This window comes from Tiliqua scincoides, chromosome 11 (assembly GCF_035046505.1).
Source record: "Tiliqua scincoides isolate rTilSci1 chromosome 11, rTilSci1.hap2, whole genome shotgun sequence".
NCBI classification, from domain to species: Eukaryota; Metazoa; Chordata; class Lepidosauria; order Squamata; family Scincidae; genus Tiliqua; species Tiliqua scincoides.
Genome location: NC_089831.1, coordinates 18,985,687 through 19,011,459, shown reverse-complemented (window position 1 = coordinate 19,011,459; position 25,773 = coordinate 18,985,687). Strand labels below are relative to the sequence as shown.

At 46.3% G+C, this 25,773-nt stretch overlaps 1 pseudogene; it reads left to right on the top strand.

Moving 5' to 3' along the window:
• The first annotated feature begins 14,548 nt into the window (after positions 1–14,548).
• Positions 14,549–14,668, top strand: LOC136662669 (5S ribosomal RNA; annotated as a pseudogene).
• The last annotated feature ends 11,105 nt before the right edge of the window (positions 14,669–25,773 follow it).

Here is a 25,773-nt window from a genome sequence, read left to right as displayed (position 1 = left end):
CAGCTAATGCCAGCACAAGCTAAAGCAAACTTCTCTCCTTTATTCAAACCCATGTACAGGCTTTGGAACAGCCCTTCCTTTAGACATCTCAGAGCGTAATTCAAGAAGATGAATGGGCCGGTGCATGTCCCTTGCGCGGGCTCACTGGTGTGAAAGTGCTGTAAAGCACTTTTGCACCACCTGCAGAGGAAAGAGGCTTTCGTGAGGCCACTTGGTTGGTACATAAGGTAAGCCTGCCGGCTGAGGTAGGCTGGCAGTGGGGGGGGGGGTCTGGGGGAGCATGGGGAGAGTGGGAGTTTCAGGAAAATCAGCAGAATTTCTCATGGGTATTCTATGTAACTCTTGACTTTCAGATTCTTTTCAATCCTTTGCTCTCTGCTCTTCCAGGATGTTTCCATTCAACATCGGGACAAGTTAATTGTGGCTTCCAAATCAGTTTTAATCCATCCTATTTGTGGTTCAGCTATGTGCTTATTTTATACATATGATGCCACTTACCAGCTTAGCTCTAACCACATGGAAGGAATCACCCATGACGTGAACTGGGAGTTTCTGGGTAAGCTTGTTCAGCTCATGGATAAAACCTAACCCCAGCAAACTCTAGCATTGTGTAACCAGGCTACCCTCTGGATTGGGTTGGTGAAATATTTGTCCTTCAGCTCAGCTGGCCAGAGAGCACATGGTCAAACAGCATGACACAAGCAGAGTTTAATCACCGAACAGAACAGGTCCACTGCTAACACGATGTGGCTGCTTGGGTTCTCTCTGCAAATTCTCCCTCGAATGTAATTAATCCAAAATTTAAGGTCAGCAACTATTACCCAGACTGTAAACTCAAGCACTTCCACTGGGGAGGAGGCACATGTAATTCTCCATAATTTGCTATACTTTGCACATATAAATGCTAAAACTAACATGAAATTTTGAGAAACTAGATTCAAATTCAGATTTCAGACTCAATCAATGGAGTGTGAATTAGGTGCCACTTTCCTTCTGGTACGTTAAGATTAAATTGACAGCCCAATCTTACACTTACCAGGGGAACCAGCTGACGTTGGCTTTCCTTTGTGATGGCTCTAACTGCTGTGAAGTCAGCATCTGCAGCTAAAGGTGCTCTGACAGTGTACAATTTAGCATGCCGCCAGAACACTGGTGAGAAGACCTGCGCCTTCCCACCCTCATCATCAGAGGTTTCCCTGCTCACTGGAGCAGGTAAGATGACAGGAGAAGTGGGAGGAGGTGGTGGGAAGGTAGAACAGAGATGGAGAGGGGGAAAAACAGGGCAGGGTGAGGGCAAAGGAGGTGGGGGTGGGTAAATCTGGTCCTAGGAGGGGCATGGGATCATAACCCCCTTCTTGAGCCCAATCCTGCAGTGCAGGTCAACGTGAACCTACACTAGCAAAATGGCTGTCATACATCCAAGTAGACCTACTTGTACAATGGAGGCTTACCTAGAGGAGACCTCCTGGACTGCCCCTCCCATAAAACGCAGCAGTCACCATTTTGATGCAACTGCATTGATGGGTGCCAGAGAAGTTAAGATTGGGCCCTAAGTCTTTTTGTTACAAGGGCCATCACCCAACACAGATTTAAATGCTCTTAAACCTCTTGATGGTGGTCACAGATTGCTGTAGCTTTGGTTTATCAAACTAATCTCAAAAAGCCCCCTAATTTCAAAATTTCCATAATATGCATATTTATTTATAGCTCATCAAAAATTTAAAAGGGAGTTGGTAGATCAACTAAAAAGAAATTTCATCTCGTTGGCAGCCCTCATATTACATACAAGTGTTTGCATTTATTTATAGGAAAAAACTCTACTTTGTACAGAAACTTGAAATTTATTAATTTAAAATACACCCTGACTTTCCACCTTTCCAAGAGCTCAATTAATGTGTGTTTTACTAGTTCACATGTAACAGACTAGGGCTGCAATCCTAACCACACTTTCCTGAGAGTAAGCCCCACTGAACAAAATAGGACTTACTTTTAGTAGACCTGGTTAGGATTGTGCCCTAGATGGGATAACAGGAGACCCATGTGTTGAATTTTGTAAACAGCAACTGACAGGTCTGATCCTTCAAGACCAGGGGTCTCTAAACTTTTTGGCCAAAGGGCCACATCAAATATCTGGCACAGTGTTGAGAGCCAGAAAAAAAATTAAATATAAAATTTAAATAAATACTTTTGAGAAGGAACTTACAGTCCAATCCTATGCATGTCTACTCAGAAGTAAGTTCCATTAGAATCAATGGGGCTTACTTCCAGGAAAGTGTGGATAGGATTGGGCTGTTAGATGAATGAAAAAATGAATGGGCTCAAATGCCCAGGGCTTCTCCAAGCATCAGCACAGCCCAAGAAATAAAGCATACACTTAAATGGACTCCCATTCCCCCACCCCACAAGCACAACTCTGGTTGTGTTTAGTCAGCTGGGCTGGAGACTCTCAGGGGATCAAAGGCTTGTGAGATTCACGATGGTGGTCCCAGTGGCGTCACTAGGATTCGTGTCACCCAGTGTGGGAGGCCTGTGTGTCACCCCATGTAGTGGGTGGGGCAATGCACCAGGTGGGCGTGGTGATGTACCATCGCCTCGCCCCCACTGGTTTTTTGGCTGTACTTTTGTTAGAACACAGATATTTCAATGTGGTTTGTTTCATTGCATTCTGCATGAAATTACACATTGATAGATATATAACATGATGGTCTTATTCCTCCAAATTCTGATTTTAGTGATTTTGAAAACTTGTAGAGTCTCTCTCACACACACACCCCTATGTCAACTTACTAACACCTTATTGCAGCAGTTCTCAAACTTTTAGCACTGGGGCCCACTTTTCAGAATGACAATCTGTCCAGGACCCATTGGAAGTGAGGTCATGGCCAGAAGTGACATCATCAAGCAAATTAAAATAAATAATTATAAATAATTAAATTAAAATAAAATAATTAAATAAGGGGGAGTCAGTCCTGTTACACCAAGTGAATCTACTCTGAAGTAAGTCCTATTGTGGTCAATGGGGCTTACTCTCAGGAAAGTGTGGGTAGAATTTCAGCCTGTGAGTCACTCCTATGCATGTCTACTCTGAAGTAAGTCCCATAGTGGTCAATGGAGCTTACTCTGCAGTCTGCCTGCAATAACAACCCCCCCCCCAAAAGGAATCAGTGAGATTTCCAGCCCTCCCAGTGCCCAGTTTAAAGTTCTTCTAAAGACCCACCTGGCTTTGCAAGTGCAAAATAGAAAACTTCCCCTTACCAGTTGAAGCCTCTTTTGGTCCTTTTTAGTGGGGGGGGGGGGAAGGCTGCCTTCTGGAGCTGCCTTCTGGTATCCTCACATTCCCCTTTGCCTGGCCTGACCACCAGCCAAAGCTCCTCTGCCTACTCACGAGTAAACATGACCATGAGGCTGCTTTCCATAGAGCTCAATAGGGCAGCTGGGAGGGGGGACCTCCTTCTCGGGCATTTTTGGGGGCTGCACTAATTGGATGAGGCCCATTCTGACATCCTTGGAGCCTCTCAGCCTGTCTCGACTAAGGCAAGTCTGCCTACTCGTGAGTAAATGTGGCCACGTGGCTTCATTTTGGATGCAGACTCGCAGCTGGGAGGAGTGTTTTTTGGGGGGCTGCATTCATTGGATTGGAACCATTCAGGTGTCGTTGGATTCCTCTCAGTCTGCCCTTTCTGATGGATTATGGCAAGTATGCCTACTCATGAGTAAATGCGTGATACGACTCACTTTCACTTTTCATAGGGCTCCATGCATTTTTCTTTCTGATTTTTGGCCATAAGGAAAAGAGCTATTTCTATTCTGTTTTTTGCATTGCGTTCCACTGGACATTCCACATCCAACGGTGTACGGCATGACGCAGTAGCTCCTAACGCCGCAATGTTAGCACATCACCCCCCAGTGCACGTCACCCCCTCCACACACCCCTAGCGATGCCAGTGGGTGGTCCTCAGTAGAACAGACAGGAGGGGCCACTGGGGACATCCTAAGGCATCCCACTGGGCATGTCCTAAGGCATCATGACACACACTTTGGGAACCCCTGATCTAATCTGCGTTCAGGTTAGGGAGAGGAAAGCTTCAAGGATTAGATTTATGTTTGGACTACAAAATCGGCTATTTCAAATGTGATATACATCTGTGCTCTATGCAAAATTCTCCTAAGCAAATGCAGAGAAGTCTGTGGTGGTGAGCTAGCATTTGCTGCCATCCACATACCAGCTGCCATTACCCAGAATCTGTATGCTTCAGACTGCAGCCTGAAATACAGGTACATTGTTTTCATCCATATCCAGTGGCGCAACCTCATTTGCTTGAGTCAGCCGGGTTCATCATCTTTAGCTTATCACTTGACCTGTAACTGTGTCCCAACGTGGTGTGCTTTGGTTTCTCCAGGACAGCCTACAACACTCAGTATAATCTGGATGTCTGTAGGCGGTGTTCTTTTCGCATTTGCTAATCTGTTAGGAATGTGTTGGGCTTGATGGTTATTTGTGCAGGGCAGGGTATGCACACGTGTGTGTAAAAAATACATGACCTTCACCCCAATTTTAATCCAAGCTAGACAAAAAATATCACTCTTTCCTCCTTTCTCCTGCCTAGCCAGCCACTTCCCACCTCCCAAATGACATTTTCCATGTCTATCAGCTCTGGGTATGCTGCACACAAGTGCAGTGTCTGACTCAATGGCTCTGAGTCATGGTGGCTATATATGATATTACCAGGTCCAGAGGCAGCCTGCCTCTAAATTCTAGTTGCAGGGGAGCAATGGCAAGAGAGGGATATGCCCTCATTTCCTGCTTATGGACTTCTCAGAGGCATCAGGTTGATTGTTGTAAGAAAACAGAATGCTGGACTAGATGGGCCTTTGACCTGATCCAGAAAGGCTGTGATGATGTTGATGATGATGAAACCAAATTGCATGAATCGCAGTTGAAAACCGGTGTTTGCACAAGTCTCAGCCCGAGACCTAAGTATTAACTAGTATTGGCACAGTATGTTGTTGTTATTAACGAAAGTCATCAAGAGCAGCCATGCATTTAATAATCATTTAGTGCACCATATAAAGTCAGTGACATTTTAGGAAATAGTAAGGATTTGCATCCACCACCTCACAGCATCAGCCCACCTTTGAATGACTGGATTCCACGGTGTTGGATAACTACTGGCCAGTCTCCAACATCCCGTTTCTGGGCAAGGTAATTGAGCGGGTGGTGGCGGCCCAACTCCAGAGGGTCTTGAATGAAACGGATTATCTGGATCGTTTTCAATCTGGTTTCAGGCTGGGCTTTGGGACGGAAACTGCCTTGGTCGCCTTGGTGGATGACCTACGCCGGGGACTGGACAGGGGGAGTGCGTCCCTGTTGGTCCTGCTGGACCTCTCGGCGGCGTTCAATACCATCGACCATGGTATCCTTCTGGGCCGATTGGCCGAGTTGGGAGTTGGAGGCACTGTTTTGCGGTGGTTCTGCTCCTACTTGGAGGGTCGGTCCCAGATGGTGGTGCTGGGGGATGCCTGTTCGACACCCTGGCCTTTGAGGTGCGGGGTGCCACAGGGTTCAATTCTGTCCCCCATGCTATTTAATATCTACATGAAACCCCTGGGAGAGGTCATCCAGGGGTTTGGAGTGGGGTGTCATCAATATGCTGATGACACCCAGCTCTATCTCTCCTTTCCTCCAGACTCCAGGGTGGCGGTTGAGGGCCTGGAGCGCTGTCTGGAAGCAGTGAGGATCTGGATGGGGGCTAATAAGCTGAAATTAATTCCGGATAAGACAGAGGCTCTCCTGGTTCAGAAATCCTCGATGCAGGTACTGGACTATCGGCTTGCTCTGAATGGGGTTGCACTCCCTCTGAAGGAGCAGGTCCGCAGCTTGGGGGTCCACCTGGATTTGCAGCTGCTCCTGGATTCCCAGGTGGCAGCTGTGGCTAGGGGGGCCTTCGCTCAGTTTCGGCTGGTGCGCCAGCTGCGGCCGTACTTGGATCGGGCAGACCTGGCCACGGTGATCCATGCCACGGTGACATCGAGGTTAGATTATTGTAACGCGCTTTATGTGGGGCTGCCCCTGAAGACGGTTCGGAAACTGCAATTAGTGCAGAATGCGGCGGCCCGTGTGGTCACTGGAGCTAGGCGGTTTGACTCTGTCAGCCCACTTCTCCGGGGGCTGCATTGGCTGCCCATTCATTTCCGGGCCCAATTCAAGGTGCTGGTTTAAGCCCTATACTGCTCTGGGCCAGGCTATCTCAGAGATCGCCTACTTCCGTACAATCCGGCTCGTCCTCTTAGGTCATCAGAGAAGGCCTTTTTACAAGTGCCGCCGCCTAAGGTGGTACGTGGGGCGGCGGCAAGAAATAGGGCCTTCTCAGTAGTGGCACCAACGTTATGGAACTCCCTTCCCCTTGACTTGAGAATGGCTCACTCTCTTGAGACTTTTCGGCGAGGCCTGAAGACATTTTTGTTTAAAGAAGCCTTCTGAGTGCATGGCCTTTTTAAACATCTTTTCTGTATCTTTTTTAGTATTTTGACAGGCCTGATTCCTCTGATTTGCCACGTTTTGCTCTTTTTATCTGACCATGGTTTTTATGGGTATATGTTAATGTGTTTTTAATATGTTTTTATTTGTGGTGAAATTATGTTTTTAATCTGTTTTTAATATGTTGTGAGCCGCCCTGGGTCCCTTTGGGGAGAAGGGCGGCATATAAATAAAGTTTAATAATAATAATAATAATAATAATAATAATAATAATAATAATGTCTCAATCATGTCCCCCCTCAGGCGTCTCTTTTCTAGGCTGAAGAGGCCCAAACGCCGTAGCCTTTCCTCATAAGGAAGGTGCCCCAGCCCAGTAATCATCTTAGTCGCTCTCTTTTGCACCTTTTTTATTTCCACTATGTCTTTTTTGAGCTGTGGCGACCAGAACTGAAGACACTGCAGTACTAATCTCTACAGTATTTGTAAAGGTACATCCCTAACAAGAAAGAACTTTGCACAGAAAAACAGCACCATCTTTTTCCTACAACAGACATTGCCTATCTTCCATAGATAGGCAATTTTCCACATTTTCCATAGACCTTGCCTATCTCCCTCTGCTCTGGCCTCCTCCACAAGCTACTGTTTTCTCAGCAAGGGCAGCATAACATGTGGCATGCCTGGAAGAGTCTCAATCTCTTTTCTCTTTCAGGACAATTGGTTTCAGAGTCAGCAGCCTCATTTATGAGCAACAGCAGAATTTGTCTGGGTGGTGACAAGCGTGTTTTAAAAAAGAAACTCATTAGCCTCCCTAGGGGCCCTTTCATCTAACTTAATCCCCAATGTGATCATTATCAGCTGGATATAGGAGAAATGCACCTGTAGTCCCTGCTGTATCAAACCGCATTCAGAAAAAAAACACCTAATGATGATGTCTGAACAATCTCTCAAATGTATTAAAAAACAGGGTTATTTTGAACTGCTCCTGGCTTAGAGAGAAGAAACAAGAAAGTCAAGCCTCAGGTCAAGAAAACATGCTAAAGAAGCTACTTGGCCAGCATCCCTAACAGCTCCATTCACCTCCTTCTCCTCCTCAGTGAATCTCCCATTGACTGACTGATTTTAAAAGTATATAGCCTGCCTTCCTACTCCAACTTTAGTTTCAGTTCATAGCCCATTTCTAATCATTCGTAGCTACCAGAAACTGAATCAGAACCTCCACAGCCACCTTGGTGCCTGTCAGAAATGAGAGATGGATACATACAGTTCAGTTCAGTAGACCTTTATTGGCATAAAATACAGAGAAAGAACAAAACAAAACAAAAATATACAAAGACACCACAACATAGACATCAGTCTTTTCCTCACATACTGCCCAGAGTTCCAGAGCTCTGCCTGGCAATTACCCCAGATAAAAAGGCAGCGACCCTATCAAGGGTCTCAGAGTCAGATGTGGAAAGGAGAGACTGAAGCATGATTGAGTCCTCCCAGCCCTGCATCCTAGTTAGCAAAGGGCCTAGATACATACAGTGGACCCTTGAAATCCGCAGGGGATTCATTCCAGGACCCCCCAGGAAACCAAAATCCACAGATGCTGGAATCCATGGGGGCTGGGGAGGACTGTGTGTTGGCAACCTTCAGTCTCGAAAGACTCTGGTATCGCGCTCTGAAAGGTGGTTCTGGAACAGCGTCTAGTGTGGCTGAAAAGGCCAATTCGGGAGTGACAATCCCTTCCACACCCGGAGCAAGTGCAGTCTGTCCCTGGTCTGTCTCCCTGGCTGTGGGCCTTCCTTCTTTGCCTCTTAGCCTCAGACTGTTGGCCAAGTGTCTCTTCAAACTGGGAGAGGCCATGCTGCACAGCCTGCCTCCAAGCGGGCCGCTCAGAGGCCAGGGTTTCCCACTTGTTGAGGTCCACTCCTAAGGCCTTCAGATCCCTCTTGCAGATGTCCTTGTATCGCAGCTGTGGTCTACCTGTAGGGCGCTTTCCTTGCATGAGTTCTCCATAGAGGAGATCCTTTGGGATCTGGCCATCATCCATTCTCACGACATGACCGAGCCAACACAGGCGTCTCTGTTTCAGCAGTGCATACATGCAGTGTTGGGATTCAAATAAATTAACAACAGGTTCTATGTCCTAATGAGCAATGAGCAACTCAGCTTCAATTGTCTGCTGCAAAGGAAGTTGAAAGACTATGGCTGCACTCCTATACTGTACAGTACACACTTTCCTGGGAGTAAGTCCCATTGAACATAATGGGACTTACTTCTGAGTAGAAAGTCATAGGATTGCACTGCAACTTTAACATGCACCCAATGTCTAAATCCAAATTGCAAGGCTGCAATTCTGTCCTCTATAGTCACACTTACAGGCCTCTGGCCACTAGTTTCCAAGGAGGATAAACATGCGGCTGAAATGCACACTTCAAATGGACACTTTTTCTTGAATTCTCAAGGCAGTTGTATAATGAAATCAGGAAGGCACCAAGAAGAGGAGGTGGAAACTGCCAGGGCTCCAGGTTACCAACTTCTGGAGACACCACAGCAGCATAGCACCTTCACATCTGCACAAACCAACTTGCTGCACTGGGCTTTGAGCTGGGCCACCTTCCTTCTCAGTGGGAACTTGGTGATTTTTACCAGAGCAGTCAATCCTCTCAAAGATCTGGTTCACTTTTAGTGGTGAACATCTGGTCAGCAAAAGTGCACTGAGCACATAGTCTGACACCTCATCATCAACCAAAGCAACAACAGCATAGTAACATCTTTACATCTCCCCTTCTTCTTTGTTCTATTACAGCATTCCTCAGCATCTGCCTCTCGCCATTTTGCATGGCCCACCTCTGGGAAGTACAACTGGTAGTAACTGGAATGACTTTATCACCAGTTATTTCCATACTAAGAGGCCAGACATGATCCACGATAAGAGGCTCAGGCTACAATCCTATCCACTTTTTCCTGGTAGTAAGTCCCATTGACTATAATGGAACTTACTTCTGAGTAGACATGCATAGGATTGGGCTCCCAGGGTAGATGGGAGGGCTTTTTTTGAGTGCAAGGAAAGCAGAACTGAGCCTCCTACCACTGTTTGTTGCATTGTATTGCTGGTCTCACTGCCAGGCAGTGGAGGTCTGGGGGGGGGGGTCCTGCCATGAGTACCACTGGGCACCACCTCAAGTACCACTAGTGGTATGAATACTACTGGTTGAGAAATGCTGCTCTATTGCTTTTACCACTCAGCCCCAAAAAGAATTCCAGTGAACTCTAAAACTTCCCCCTCCAACACTTCCAACTCTGCAATCCAATGCACGTCTACTCAGAAGCCCAACAAGTTCAAGGGGAGTTGAACTTCCAGGCGCAGGAAGAGTCTACTCGCCAGTTGACCAGCTTGGCCGGGGAGGGGAGGCACGGGGTGGGCAGCTGGGCTGCTTCTCTCACCCTTGTCAGGAGGCTGCATCTGCGGGCATGCCGGCCGTTCGCGCCCTTTCGCAGGAGTTGCAAAAGCGAGCTCGCAAGGGCTGGTGAGCGGCAGCCACGTCGCGGGAGACTCCAGTTGGCCGCGTCTGGCTCGCCCCAGCAGCCTCGGCACCCGCTGGGAGCGACCCCCTTTCCCCCGGGATGGGTTGGCCCTGCACGGCCGCTGCCCCCAGGAGGGTTAGCCCTGACATTCCAAGGCGCAAGCTCCCTGGCCAGCTAACGGTTCTTAGAACCAACAGCTAGATTAGGTAGGGGTTCTATAGAATAGGTGAGAACCTGCTGAATCCCACCACTGCATACATGCTAGGGATTCCAGCACGTTCCGGGACTGTGTTGTTTGGAACTTTGTCCTGCCAGGTGATGCCGAGGATGCGTCAGAGGCAGCGCGTGTGGAAAGCGTTCAGTTTCCTCTCCTGTTGTGAGCGAAGAGTCCATGACTCGCTGCAGTACAGAAGTGTACTCAGGACGCAAGCTCTGTAGACCTGGATCTTGGTATGTTCCGTCAGCTTCTTGTTGGACCAGACTCTCTTTGTGAGTCTGGAAAACGTGGTAGCTGCTTTACCGATGGGGGGGACTGGCATGGCAGTTACTCACCTTAGTGCCACATTGGGACTTGTGAGGCTGCGCCAGGCCTGCAGCCCTTGGAGCTACCTGCCTCCTCGGAATTCTCTGAAATGACCAGAAGCTACTTCTGGTTTGCACGTACAACTTCTGGGAACACTGGAAGGTGTTCTGAGTCACGGGGAGGCCCATGGCCCACTTCAAGGGATTCCCTGGTCCTAGAACACCTCCCAGACACGACTAGAAGTCGTGTACACGAAACGGAAGTGGCTTCTGGTCATGTTGGGGATGTGTTATGAGGCTGACCCATGGACTGGGCCACAATCCACCCCACACCTCAGAACTCCTTATGACTTCTCTGCAGCATGCAGATGGTGGAGTCTGCGGCTACTGATTCCATGGGGTACCAACAGCACACTGTGTTTATGACATTCCGTGTTGCTGAATAACCTGGTTAAGTGGTTTCACATAGATGTTAAACAGCTTGGGGGACAGGATGGAGGGCCTGGCAAACTCAGCTGGGTTGATGCCTGAATCCCCCAGTACAGGTGGCAGCTGTAGCATGAGAGACCTGTTGCTGGCACTCCCCCATGGACAAATGGGATGAACGAAGGTATGCTCCCATTGGGAAGTGGAAAGGACAGGAAGAGCTGTCATGAAGCATCCATTGGTAGCTGCTGCAAGTAGACTGGGAGAAGGGTGCAAGGGCCAACACAGCAAGGAAGAGGGGCGGAAAGGACTTTATCCAGGGCCTCCAGCAACCACTGCCATAATGGAATAAACCCCTTTGTACATAGCAGGGCTGGCTTTAAGCCAACTGGACCAAATGCTTCTAATTGTGCCATGTGCCTAACGGGGCCCCACAATAGGGTCAAAATAAAATAAATTAAATATTTTACTAAATCATTTCACAATCCATATTACTTTTGAAAGGGAATCTACACATTTTGTTTACTTGTAGGTAATTTTATATATTAAAATGTGCTTTGATCCATGTGGTCCATTGACTTGGTTGGTCCATTGGCATGTGGTCCATTGGCATGTGGTTGGTCTGTGGAACTCCTTGCCACAGGATGTGGTGACGGCGTCTAGCCTGGATGCCTTTAAAAGGGGATTGGACAAGTTTCTGGAGGAAAAATCCATTACAGGGTACAAGCCATGATGTGTATGCGCAACCTCCTGATAGTAGAAATGGGCTATGTCAGAATGCCAGATGCAAGGGAGGGCACCAGGATGAGGTCTCTTGTTATCTGGTGTGCTCCCTGGAGCATTTGGTGGGCCGGTGTGAGATACAGGAAGCTGGACTAGATGGGCCTATGGCCTGATCCAGTGGGGCTGTTCTTATGTTCTTAACTACAATTCCCAGGAGGCCTTGCAGGTCTCTTGTTATCTGGTGTGCTCCCTGGGGCATTTGGTGGGCCTCTGTGAGATACAGGAAGCTGGACTAGATGGGCCTATGGCCTGATCCAGTGGGGCTGTTTTATGTTCTTAACTACAATTCCCAGGAAGCCTTGCAAGTCTCTTGTTATCTGGTGTGCTCCCTGGGGCATTTGGTGGGCTGCTGTGAGATACAGGAAGCTGGACTAGATGGGCCTATGGCCTGATCCAGTGGGGTTGTTCTTATGTTCTTATGTTCACTTTTTCAGTGCACATTTGGATTGTTTTCCATTCTACCATAGAGATATAAAACTATAGACTAAATTTTTAAAAGTCTAAGGGCACAATCCTATGCATGTCTACTCAGAAGTAAGTCCTATTGTGTTCTGTGGGGCTTACTTCCAGAGAAATGTGCGTATAGGATTACAGCATAAGATTCTACAGTTCTTGGCTGTGAACCTGGCTGTGAACCCCTGCAAAAAGTTTCCAATTGCACCTGTGGCTCCTGTGTAACTCAAGTCTTATTCCTGAGTAAACATGCCTAGGTTTGCTCTGCCAGCAAGGCAAATAGGACAACATATCACCTCACACTGTGAGATTTCTAGTCCATATTCTACCTCATTGGCTGTCATTTGCAAGGGTGAGAAAATCCGTAATGCAGTAACATTGTGTGATTTCAGCCTCCACCCTGGGATTTAGGTCACATCAGTTCAGTAAATCCCGCTCATTCTTAAACTGAACACTGGAGTCTTTATCACAGGCTCCATCACAGAATTTAGCCAGTGCCAGATTTCAAATGTAAATTTTTTTATTTTGCACTAGTGGAAAGGGGGGGGGGAATAGGCATGTAGGAGGAGGCAGGGCAGCAAACAATAAGGCTTGCTACGAACCAGTTGGCTTCTCTCCTTGATCAATCCCAAACAGTTCCTATGCAGAACAGAAGGTCAAAACAACTCATCTCATTGTACACAAGTTAATGCTTCAAAGTAAAATGGACCAAGTGTGTTTTGCGCATCTCTGATGCATCAGTAAGTCTATCAGAGCTGGCTGAGATTCAGGTATCAGAGACAGTTCTGATTCAGGTGCAGACTGGACCAAAAGATACTGTGAATGAGCATGTGGGACAAATACACTGAACAGCAGTGGAAATTTTACCTGGGATTCTCGTTACCTGAAGCTGAAACCAAGACAAATGAACTACCAGGTCCTGTGCATATTACATTCCATAACCACACCCAGGAAAGTTGGGTGATAGGGACAAGAACCATAGCAGAACAGAAAAGAGCATCAATCCCCTGCCACCTGGACAAAGGGGTGCCTTTTACAGTGATGGTCCTTTTATATTTAACCCATTCCTGCTCAGCCTGCAGGTGTCCACATTTGATTGCTGTTGCATATATGCAACATTGGGCAGAAATGGCTTAAGCAGGGGGAGAAGAACTATCCCTATTCACCCCAACATAGCATTTTTTTCTACTAGCTGCTTGTTGACGTTTCTTTTACATCTTTGGTTAGATTGTGAGCCCACTGCATACAGGGAACCATTTATCTGCGCAGCTATGTCGGTAACTTTGGGTGCAATCCTAACCAGGTCTACTCAGAAGTAAGTCCTATTGTGTTCAATGGGTCTTACTCCCAGAAAAGTGAGGTTAGGATTGCAGCCTTTGTGAACTTGTTGTTGAAAAGTGTTAGTATTAAATACATTTAATAATAAATTCACTTTTTTTTCATTTCATACTAAATTCACAATGTAGTATTTAACCCATTTCTGCCCAGATGTACACATTTGAACCCTGTTGTGTATATGAAACGTTAGGCAGAAGCGGCTTCATTTTATATTAACTTTACCTTCCACTCTCCGCTGTTCTCTGTACTTACTTACTCTTTCACAATAAAATGCATGGAGGCTAGGTGGGGGTTAGGGAGTGATTGTAGCAACAGCAATGGCAGGTGGCAGGCAGGTACCACCAGACTTCTCCAGAGGTACTTGTGAGTAGATGCACTTGCAGGCTCTCTTTGGGAAATACCTAAGCTGGGTCTTAAAATGACACCTAAGGAATGGAGTGTAGGATCCAAACAGATCATTTCAACAGATCAGTGAAACTCCCCAAAAGGCTCTACTTGTTGTGGATGCCTGCCCCACCTCAGATGAGAAAGGAACCCAGGGTAAGGCCTCCTATGATGTTTGATCATACAAGGCAGCCCATATGGATGAATACAGTCTTTAAAGTACCCTGGTCTCAAAACGGTTTAGAGCAAGGGTGTTAAATGTAAGGACCACAGGCCGAATGTGGCCCCCAGGAGAAATTTATCCAGTCCCCATTATAATTGGGTGACTCCCAGCATGATCATTGGGTTCTCTCATATCTTGAAAATGTGAACAAAATTTGCACATCTCTTCTATCTTTGCAGCTTAAGAGTTTCTATGTGAGAACAAAGTGCTTATTTCTGACCATCATCTGCTTAATGATGTCACTCTCTCTTTAGTTATGTCACTTCTGGTCCTCAGCAGGCACCACGAATGCTAACTTTGGCCCTCTGTGTGAAAGGAGTTTGACACCCCTGGTTTAGAGCCTAGAGACCTTTGGGACTCACCCCCCAGATTTATCAGATAAGTGGGGGGGGGGGAATGATAAGGACCAGCTGCACTCCAGGCTCAAGTTCCAAAGCAACTGTTACCCTGCACATGCCTGATCTCCTCTGATCTCGGAAGCTAAGCAGGGTCAGGCCTGGTTAGTACTTGGATGGGAGACCTCCTGGGAATACCAGGTGCTGTAGGCTTATACCATAGTCTTTCGAGACTGAAGGTTGCCAACCACCATGCGGGTCCACAATTGTCTTCAAGATTCCTGAATTTTTCTGGTTAAAGCCCACGTGCTACGCACTACCATTACTCTGGTTTTCTCGCTCCCCTCCCCATGTTTCTGTAGAGTCAGTATTAGTACTTCTGTAAAAAGAGTTACTGATTTTGAGGACAGAAGATAGGAAGTTATTCTGGATCAATTAATCTGGAGCAAAATACTGTGATCTTGCTTACGTGTCCTGACAGAGAAATTGGAAGGGTGGCATTGTGCTGACACAATCATCTTCACTTAATTTGGCCCAAACGGCACTGTTTAATTATATTGATTCATGCTTTGTTTTCTGCCGAACAAGCAAGGGAAATTGAGTGCCGATCCCCCGAAAGTACCAACAACAGCACAAGCGTTTCCTTAATGGGAGCAGAGATACGACCCTGGTTCCATCCATCTCAGTGTTGTGTGTTATTATTTCTAAGTGCAAAATATTAATTTTGTGTAGAAATAAAATTGAGCCCTGGAAATGGGTTCCAGGAAATAAAGCTGTCACTTGGCTTAATTAAGAAGCAATTATCTTCAAAAGCCTACTGCAATAAGAGTTTTCTAAGGGAGGCTGGGCTAGGCTATTGACCTTAGTCCTCTATTACTTGAGAAACAGGAACCTTTACTGATGATCACTTGGAAAGTTCTTGGAGATTCTCTGCTCCAGTTTCAACTGAACATGAACTACGTACAAACCATTGCAGACCATCCTTGCTAAGTTGAGCCAAGAGAGTGAGGCTACAATCCTAGCCACACTTTCCTGAGAGTAAGACCCATTGAACAAAATAGGACTTACTTCTGAGCAGACCTGGTTAGGATTGTGCCCTGAGAGACTCAACAGAATAGTCTGGGAGTCTAGAAAAGAGCTATAGCTTGCAACATATATCAGATTTCCAGGTAGTCTCATAGCACAGCTGAACAGCTGAACATATGAAGCTACCTTCTTGCCTGTGTGTCCAGGAGGGTGATTAAGACTTTCCTCTTTGGAAATGTTTACAACTGGTTTTTACTGCTGCCAACTAGTTTTAAGCTTTGTGTTGTTGCTTTATCTTGTCACTTGTTTCTAGTTTTATTACACTGTTATTATTACAGTGTACGTGTTTTATCGTTTTTTGTTGTAAGCCAGTTCAGGGAAGAAGGTTTTCTTAGCTGAAAAGAAAATAAATAAGTGATGCATAAATTTAAGCCATAATAATAATGAATAAATAATCAGGGTTGTAGTATCTTCGGGCATTCTGATTCAGGGCTTTTTCAAGTAACTATTGATTTATTTTTTTAAAGTATGCACCATCAACTAACCCAAAAGGTTCTTCAACAACATGCAATGTAATCATTAAAGTATAATGAAATCAAATTAAAAATCAACACTAGCACATCCAAGACATAATAAAAACGACTTTTGCCTGCAAGTAAATTAAACTCAAGAAGGTTTGACCAACTATAGAAAGGCAAAATATAAATTATAGGGAAAAAAATTTTTTTCTGAAGTTCACCAATGAGCCACTGACCTCTTGTAGCAGAGAATTCCATAAGCACTGATCTTACTACATATATTCTTAGAGAGAGAGAGAGAGAGAGAGAGAGAGAGAGAGAGAGAGAGAGAGAGAGAGAGAGAGAGAGTCCAACTGCCTTTAAAAACTGCTAATGGACAAATTTAAGTAGGGGAGGTAAAAAAGCAGACCGAAAGACTGGGGGATTTTTTTTGCTGGAAAGTGGCATGTGTGAATCTTGGTGGAATCAGAAGGTACGCAAAGTAATTAGTTTGGCCTCCTATAGATCTACAATCCTGAGAATCAGAATCAAGGGAGAAATTATCTTATCTTCCTGGAGATAGGAGAATTTCAGAAGCATACCTAGCCTACCAGCTTGCCCGCCTATCCAATCTACTTGAAGCAGAGACATAGGTAGGGGCTCCGGAATCTGGGGCAGTGACTTTGTGACATCATGTCATGTTACAACATCGGTTCAGGGTTCTCCCAAAAGAGGAGAATGCCATGTCTTCACGATTTGGCTGCCACCCTCTCCTCCTCTTTTGGAGGCTCAACAGAGCCTCTTTGGCCCAAATCCTAACCAACCTTCCAGCACTGGAATAGCTGTGCCAATGGGGCATGGGCTGCATCCTGTTGTTGGGTGGCAGTCATGGAGGCCTCCTCAAGGCCAGTGAATGTTTGTACCCTTACCTCGGAGCTGCATTGCACTTGTTGGAAAGTTGGTTAGAATTGCGCCCTTAGTGTTTCAGAGGCTTCCTGATTGGTTGCCCCTTCCTCCTCCTTCCTTCCCTCCCCCTTCCTTGTGCTGCAACTACCTCTTAGTGTTTCTAAATGATCAAAACACTAAGAGGCGGCCATCACCATCTTGCCTGGGCCTCTTGTTGCACCTCCTCATGTGACACTCCAGCATGGTACTCAGAGCATACCTACTCCTTCCCCCACTTGCTACACCACTGACAAGATGGAATTCACTTCTGGTGCCCAGTATTGGGTGCCTAATGTTGACTGCTTAACATAAGAACATAAGAACAGCCTCACTGGATCAGGCCATAGGCCCATCTAGTCCAGCTTCCTGTATCTCACAGCGGCCCACCAAATGCCCCAGGGAGCACACCAGATAACAAGAGACCTCATCCTGGTGCCCTCCCTTGCATTGGTATTCTGACATAGCCCATTTCTAAAATCAGGAGGTTGCACATACACATCATGGCTTGTACCCCGTAATGGATTTTTCCTCCAGAAACTTGTCCAATCCCCTTTTAAAGGCGTCCAGGCTAGATGCCATCACCACATCCTGTGGCAAGGAGTTCCACAGACCAACCACACGCTGAGTAAAGAAATATTTCCTTTTGTCTGTTCTAACTCTCCGAACACTCAATTTTAGTGGATGTCCCCTGGTTCTGGTGTTATGTTTGCATCTCCCTATCCACTCTGTCCATCCCCTGCATAATTTTGTATGTCTCAATCATGTCCCCCCTCAGGCGTCTCTTTTCTAGGCTGAAGAGGCCCAAACACTTGACTTTGAATGTGCTGTTTCCAGCCTGTAGCTACACAACTCTTTGTACATGTCTAATACATTGTAGCATGGTCTCACTAGATCATCTCTCCTCACACTCTGCTCTGGTTTCATGCCTGCTAAAAGGTCTGTAATAGGCTGTCTGAAGGGATTTGCTTATCTTCACTCCACCCCTGAGCTTGATGGTTCTGCCTCTGGTTAATATCACAAAAGCAGGAGAGATGCAAGCAAAATATGCAAACAGGCTGGGCTCCCTCCCTTGGAGGGGGAAGTGGGTCAGCCATTCACAAGATGACAGCTCAAATCCCTCTGCTACCAGAGAGGAAGGTAATGTGATATAACAGCTGTTGTGACACTTCCTCCCTGCAGATGATTCTGGCAATAAGAATGTAAATCAGAACATATATTTGTACTTCCACTTCACATGTGGAGCTGAAAACCACTTTAGAAACACGGGCTAATTAAGAGCCCAATCCTGAGTTCCATGCGCTGGCTTACTGTTTGGTAAAGCACATTTCTGAGCTCTAATGCCGGGCAAGTACCTGTGCCAGCCCAGCACTGGCTGGTGCTGGGCTAGCACTGGGCAGGCACCTGGCCTCTGCCACTCAGCAGTCACACAGACCACAGAGCAACAGAGAGGAAAGTGGGGGCGTGGGGGGGCAGGGAGGAGGCGTTCTGGGGAGGGAGAGAGACAGGCGGAGGGCGGGGAGAGGGCAGGGAGGAGGCGTGACGGGGAAGCGGGAGGCGGGGAGAGAGTGGGGGGAGGCATGCTGGGGGAGGGAGGGAAGCGGGACTGCTGAAGTGACGCTCCACTGGATCCTGAGCCTCCGTGTTGGGCTCGCCGCCCGACACAAAAACTTTGACCTCACCACCAACCTTTCGGTCGGCCTCCATTGTGGGGCTACTCCCAGAATTGGGCGGGCAAGACTGGGCTCTATCCTCACTGCAGATGCAAGAGTATTATACCCATTTCTCTTATGCTTTAAAAGGCTGAACTGAAAGTAATCACATCCAGGGGCTCCTTGTAGAAGTGACAGGGCTCTGGTGCACTTGGCTCCACCACCACAGTTCCCAACTAGACTGCCCCTTCAGACTGCCTCCAGTTCTTCACCTCATCCTTTGCCTGTTACACCAACAAGATAAGGCCCTTCTTCAGCTTCTTCCAAGCGCCTAGCTCTGATGGAGAACTCCTCTTAGATTAAGTTTGTTTAGATTACTGCGTTCATTATCTCTGACATTTCACAGATGAAAATACAGGCATGCTTGTCATACCCTTAGTGTTACACCAAAGAGTAAGTCCCATTTACTATCATGGGACTTACTTTTGAGTAGACGTGCATAGGATTGGGCTCTTAAATCCCGGACAGCCTAGGAACGGGGCTGAAACCTGAATAAAAAATTAGCAATTTGGCTAGGTTAAAATGTTCCACAAAACTTCCCTAAAAGGTAAAAAAAATGGACGAAGTAGGGGCAATGATGTACCAGGGAATACAGCAACAGTTGGAAAATATATGTTTAGTCTAAATCAGAAATGGTCATGGGAGGCTCATAGGGTTTGGCGGTATAACATTTGGCCCACAATGCACTTATCTGACCCCTGGCAACCAAACAAACTTAATCAAGATTGCTCACAGCTTCACTTGTAAGGAAAATAAACTTGTTTTCAGAAGTTATGATAAAGTGACTCCATATTTTTAATGCTCCTATGTTATGTAGCTGATAGCTACTTCAGAATTTTTATTATAGAGCTTGGCTGCACATTAAGAAGTGTGGCAAAGCACACATCTGAACTCTGGATCATTGCCCCCTCCCCCCCGTTTGCTATGTCCCCTGATAATGCAGAAGTTGGTCACTCCTGGTCTAAATCTATGAGTACTGTGCTTAATGCATTCTATGGCTGAAAGAGAGGCCAAAAGTCAACTGTGTAGTCGTCTCGAGAGGCTTGGGAAAGGCAGAGAGTACCCAGAAGCAAAGTGTCATCCACATTTTTAGTAGCTGCTAACAATTTTGTTACCTGACATGGAAGGTGAAGCTATTCATAGCTAGATCCAAGGAGAGGGGGAAAACGCAGTGAGGCCAGCTGGGAGCGGGACTCTACAATGCCCTTTATCAGTGACCTAAAGCCAGTTAGCACCTCCAGCAAAGACCATACCCTTGGAACTGGAGTTAGCTTAGCATTCAGCATGTTCCCTCTGTTTCATTAGACATATGTACAATTACTGTGTCTGCTTTCAAATATGTATTAATGCTAGGACCATCAAACATAAGGCCCACCGGCTGGATGCAGCCCACTGAAGCTCTTCATCAAGCCCTTGGGCTCTCCCAGCACCAATATCAGTTGCTTTCAGCTGCTGAGCTATGTTGAGATGTCACTGCTAAAGAAGCAGCCCACATGATAATTGAGCTGGATATGATATGATATTGATAATCTTCCATATCTTGAAAATATTATCAATATCTGTGTATTTTCTCTTCTGTCACTTGCAGCTAATGAGTTCCTAAGTGAGGAAAAAGTGCTTATTTCTGGTCATGACCTGCTTAATTTCACTTCCTGCTTAATGACATCACTTCTAGACCTCAGAAGGCATCATGAATACTATTTGGCCCACCGTATGAAATGAGTTTGACACCCCTGGTCTAACACATACAAGGGGAAAAACCCTCTCATGTGCTGGAACCCTTGCAGTAGCCAAGGCACAGTTCAGTGTTTTGGTGGAAAGAGGGAGACAAGGCTGAAAGATGCAACGAGCAAACTTTTATTGTGGGGATAATTTAAGAATAATAGGGAAGGGGGATCAAAATAAAAACAATTCAATGTTTCTCAGTCATTCACACAAGTAGATTCTAAGTGGTAGCTATATACAGGGTGCAGGGAGTGAAGAGGAAAGCCTTTAAGGCCATGTGTCCTATTTCTGAATCATGGTTGGGTCATGCTCTCTTGGTATGCATCTGACACAGCATACAGGTATGTACACATGAGTTCCTCTGCATGCATCAAATAAAAGAAATAAAAAGATGTGTCAAGCAACAACACCTTGACATTAATGACGGATCTGCTGATAACATAAGAATATAATGGCTGGATCAGGACAAAGGCCCATCTAGTCCAGCTTCCTGTATCTCACTGTGGCCCACCAAATGCCTCACAGGCCACAAAAGACAACAAGAGACCTGCATCCTGTTGCCCCTCACCTACTTCACAGGGTTGTTGTGAGGACCAAAGGAGGGAAGGAACCATGTACACCACCCTGAGCTCCATGGTGCAAGGGCAACGTAAAAATGTGAAGAATAAATGGGTCTCCAGATATGCAATTCTGAAATTTTATCACCAACAGTAACCTACAAGAGGAACCCCATTTTATCTAATAGCATGCACAGAATAAAGAATAAGTCTCCATGTATAATAACAAATTTTTCTCCCACTGCCATCTCTCCCAGATATTTAAACAGCTGAGGTAGGTGTCCCTAGAAATTTGACCCTCCAGGAAGTTGCCTTCTTTATCTCTAAGGTTGGGAAGGCCCTGATCACAGAAAGTGATAGACGGGTGAATCAGAACAAAAGTGAACACAGCCAATGTCCTGCTGGTTTCTGCATGGCAGCTAATTATCCCCCTGAAATTTATAGGCTCCTGGGATGTAAGCAGATGGGTATTTAAGTGAACAGCAGAGTTGAATTGCCCTCTATTAGTTCCAGAACTGTACTTGGTTTCATCTGAGCTCTGCATGTTCCATACTGACTACCCATTGCACAATAGCCTGCAAGCCAGTAATTAACACCATTCAGGCACCATTAAGTACATTCTCCATTTTACCTATAAAGGTGGGCAGGGTGCAGCTAAGCATATTCCTGAATTTTCCATGGAGAGATGAAAAAAGGCACCCAGAAGAGGATAAAAAAGAAAGAAAGAAGAGAGAAGCTGTGATCACAAGGGAAAGAATGACAGCCATTCATTCTTTTGGGTTGAGTAATTGGTGGAGTTGGGCTGAAATAAGGGCCGAAGCTCCCACCGTTTTCCACTGATGCTCAAGCTCCTCCTAGTCGCTACCATCTATTCTCCAAAACCCCCAGAACGATGCTACTTGGTGACACAATCCTGTTGGCAACCTTCAGTCTCGAAAGACTCTGGTATCGCGCCCTGAAAGGTGGTTCTGGAACAGCGTCTAGTGTGGCTGAAAAGGCCAATTCTTGGTGACACAATACTGCTCAAACAGGGCCCTAGGGGAACATGGCAACCTTTCTTTTCCCTAGAAAAGTCTCCAGCAATATGGTGCTGAATCATCATTATGGAGGGTTTTCGGGCAGGGGTTCCCAAATTGTGTGTTGCCATGCCTTCGGGCGCTGGCGGACCCTCCTCACCTGCACAATTCACCGGCCCCTCATCACTCACAAGGGCGCTGGTCGCCCCTCCTTACCTGTTCCCCGGGCACTGTGTCATCTTGGATCTTGCGAAATTCAAAATTTGGGCACTGCCATCTTGGATCTCACAAAAATCTCTTGAGTTTTGGGCACCACTTTCTTGGGTCTCATGAGATGCTGGTACCCAGAAGATGCCGCGGGGTGTCATGTTCCAGGTAATTTTGGGTCCACTGGTTTTAGGGGGGAAGGAAAGGTTGTTTCTGCAAACAAGCATGGAGTACTATACTTGTTTGAGGTGTGGCCACAGCACAAGGGATCTGGCTAGCTGGCAGTCTTCCATTCCATCTCTGTCTGGCTTTGGGTTAAATGTCTAGGGCTGTTTGGTGTCCTAAAATTGAGCATATTTAGAAAAGAAAAAATAGATAGGAAGGATGGAGAGTTGAACTAACATTCTAGTGTGGCAAAACCATAGCACTGGCCTATTATTTTTCTTTGAATGGGACGTCTGCTGTGTTTACAGCAGTGAGCTCCACAGGTTAGCAGCCTAATATGGATTTTTTAAAAATGCATTCCATTTCATTGAGTTTAAATGTTGTCTTTTCGTTCTGCTAGTTTTCCCCTCTTTCTCTGCCATCCCCCTTCTTAGATCATGAGAGAATAAAAGAAAACCTTCCTTTTTTTGCTTCCTCAGCATCTTCCACCAGCAAAATGAAGAATGGGACCAAATGCTCCTGAACACATCTGAAATATTCAACAAACAAGACCCCAATTTCTCTGGCTGCCTCCCTGGGAAAACAATGCAATAATTCTTTAGGATCCAAGGTATACGTCTTATCTGTTTCTTCGGCTGCCTGCTGATATTTGGCTTCCATTCAGGGAAAATGATGTTTCAGACCAAAGGCAGAGGAGGGGGAGGGTTCGGCGGAAAGGAACAGGGAACAAATGCCAACAGTCAGCAATAGATGCAAGATAAGGACATCAATCGTGCACTTATGCCAGGCACATTGCTGGAGCTAAGGAAATTTGGAAGCACAAAGGCAAATGGCGCCCAGAGTGAGGAGAAGCTTGAACACTGTTGACAAAGTTTACTGGGTTAGTATTGATATTCTGTTGGTAATCGGGTGCTAATTCTCCTGTCCTTTTGCACTGGCCTGCACTGCCAAAGAAATGCCTTGCAGGGTCCTCACTTGCCTCTAGAAATGTAGTGCACTGCAACTCAGAAGTTTCTGTTTGGGTTTCTAAGGTAAGTGCCATCATTAAGAAGCCATGCAAGGAATCAATCCGTGGCAAAGCAAATCCTTGAACATTTAGGGTCCGGAGAAGCTCTGATCAAACTGTGGAATGAAGAAATGACCAGGGTTCTTTTCATGTGTGCTTCACAGTTAGCTGCTGTGCCAGTTGGATGCAGGTAGACCTTTGAAAATGGAGAAGATTTCTGTTCTGGTTCTCATGCACCAACTTCCAGGTAGGGATGGATGGACGGATGGATGGATGGATGGATGGAGAAATATGAACCATGACCATGTGGTATTGCTCTAGCAGTCTCTAACCAGAATTTCAGAGAAACAACTTACTAGGGATGTGGACTTGAGTCCTACGATCCAGTCCTATGTTGTACTTAAGTCTCATCAATTAAGACTCAGACTCAACTTAGAACTCAAAGCAATTTTCAGCAATGAGTCTCTCTCTCTCTCTCTCTCTCTCTCTCTCTCTCTCTCTCTCTCTCTCTCTCTGTGTGTGTGTGTGTGTGTGTTTGTGTGTGTGTGTGTGTTCTTGCTGACTTTTAAAAAAAATCTCCACTGAGGACCCAGAACCTGGAAGTGCCTGCTTTCCTCTACCACCAGATGATCGGTGGTGATCAAAGCCCGTAGGCAGTCTGGAACTCCAAACTTCCTGTGGGCTTTGATCACTGTCAATCAGCTCGGCAGCAGGAGCAGGTACTTCTGGGTGCTGGAGCTCTGTGATCCATGCCAGCCTCATGCTGGGTGCTGGAGATACAGGCTGCCTGTGCCCTTTGATCACTGCCAATCAAGTGGGTGGTGAGGAGCTGGCACCCAGAAGTGCCTTCTTCCACTGCCCAGCTGATTGGCAGCAATCAACAGTTTGAACCAAGAGACTCAAGACCTGAGACTCTAGAGCAGGGGTGCCCAAACCCCGGCCCGGGGGCCACTTGCGGCCCTCGGAGGCTCCCAATCAGGCCCTCAGGCAGCCCCCAGTCTCCAATGAGCCTCTGGCCCTCCAGAGACTTGCTGGGGCCCGTGCTGGCCTGAAGCAACTGTTCTCAGCAAGAGGACGACTGTTTGACCTCTCACCTGAGCTGTGGGATGAGGGCTCCCTCCACGACTTGCTCTTTCACATCTGTGATGCAGCAGCGGCAGCGAAGGAAAGGCTGGCCTTGCTTTGGGCAAGGCCTTTTATAGGCCTTAAGCTACTGCAAGACCTTCATTCATTCATATAAGTTCCATCTCTAATATATTCATTTATGTAAATTTATTCACATTTTAAATGGTAAATTAATTCTTTTTTTTCTGTTCCCCGACACAGTGGCAGAGAGATGATGTGGCCCTCCTGCCAGAATGTTTGTACACCCCTGCTCTAGAGCAGTGATTTTCAACCGTTTTCATCTCATGGCATACCGACAAGGCACTAAAATGGTCAAGGCACACCACCAGGATTTTTTTACAATTGACAAGCCACACTATGCTGCCAGTGGGGGCTCACATCTCCCATTAGCCCTATTAATAAATGACCTTCCCCCAAATTCCTGTGGCACACCTATGGACCACTCACGGCACACCAGTGTGCCATAGCACAGTGGTTGAAAATGGCTGCTCAAGAGACTCAAATTCAAATCAAGAATTTGCACAATGATTTGAGACTCTTGAGTGTAGAGACTTGAGACATGACTTGAGACTTGGGGTTAGAGGCTTGAGCACATCACTGGCACTTACGGTATTTTTGCCATGTGCTTAAACGCGCCAAGTCATCATTCCCTTTCTTGGCATTTATTTTCCAATGCTAGAGCATGCAAAAGAAAAGCTGACTGGGGGTGGAGGGGAAAGGGCACATAGGGAGGAGAGGGTAGTAGCAATGTCTGCCTGGCAGTTCTCTTCAGAAGGAGTTATTAGAATTTATTTTCAATTATACACTAGAATAAGCCGTCTGCAGAATAGTTAACTTCCAATTTCAACCAATTTTCGACGCAATCATAGATGCCTCAGTGATTAAGAACCTATGCTGCAAAACAATTCCCACTTTGCAACAATGCCATCAAACAGATCTACAACACATAACCCATTATCCAATACTTTTGCAGTTCACTGACGAAGTGAAATAGGATTTGCCAAGCATCCCCTTTTATATCCGGAGAGCTCCCAGGCTCATTTCCAAACGGATCTGCAGACTCAAAAAACAGCACACAAGAGGATTTTTGCTTTCGGTCTCACTGTTTGTTCGCAGAGCCACAAATCCAAACATGCACAAATCAAGTCCAGTTAAGTTACATGCAGCTTTTCGCATTGTGTTGCTCTGCCTTCTGCCCACCAGCCCCACATTGCAGGTATGGAAAGGGATTTAAATCGATCTCAAGAGCCCAAGCCAGACAGTATTTAGAGGCAGACACTATTTCAGATTATTGTGGTTTGCAAAGCTGTACCCCCAAATCCACCCCCTTTTAACATTTT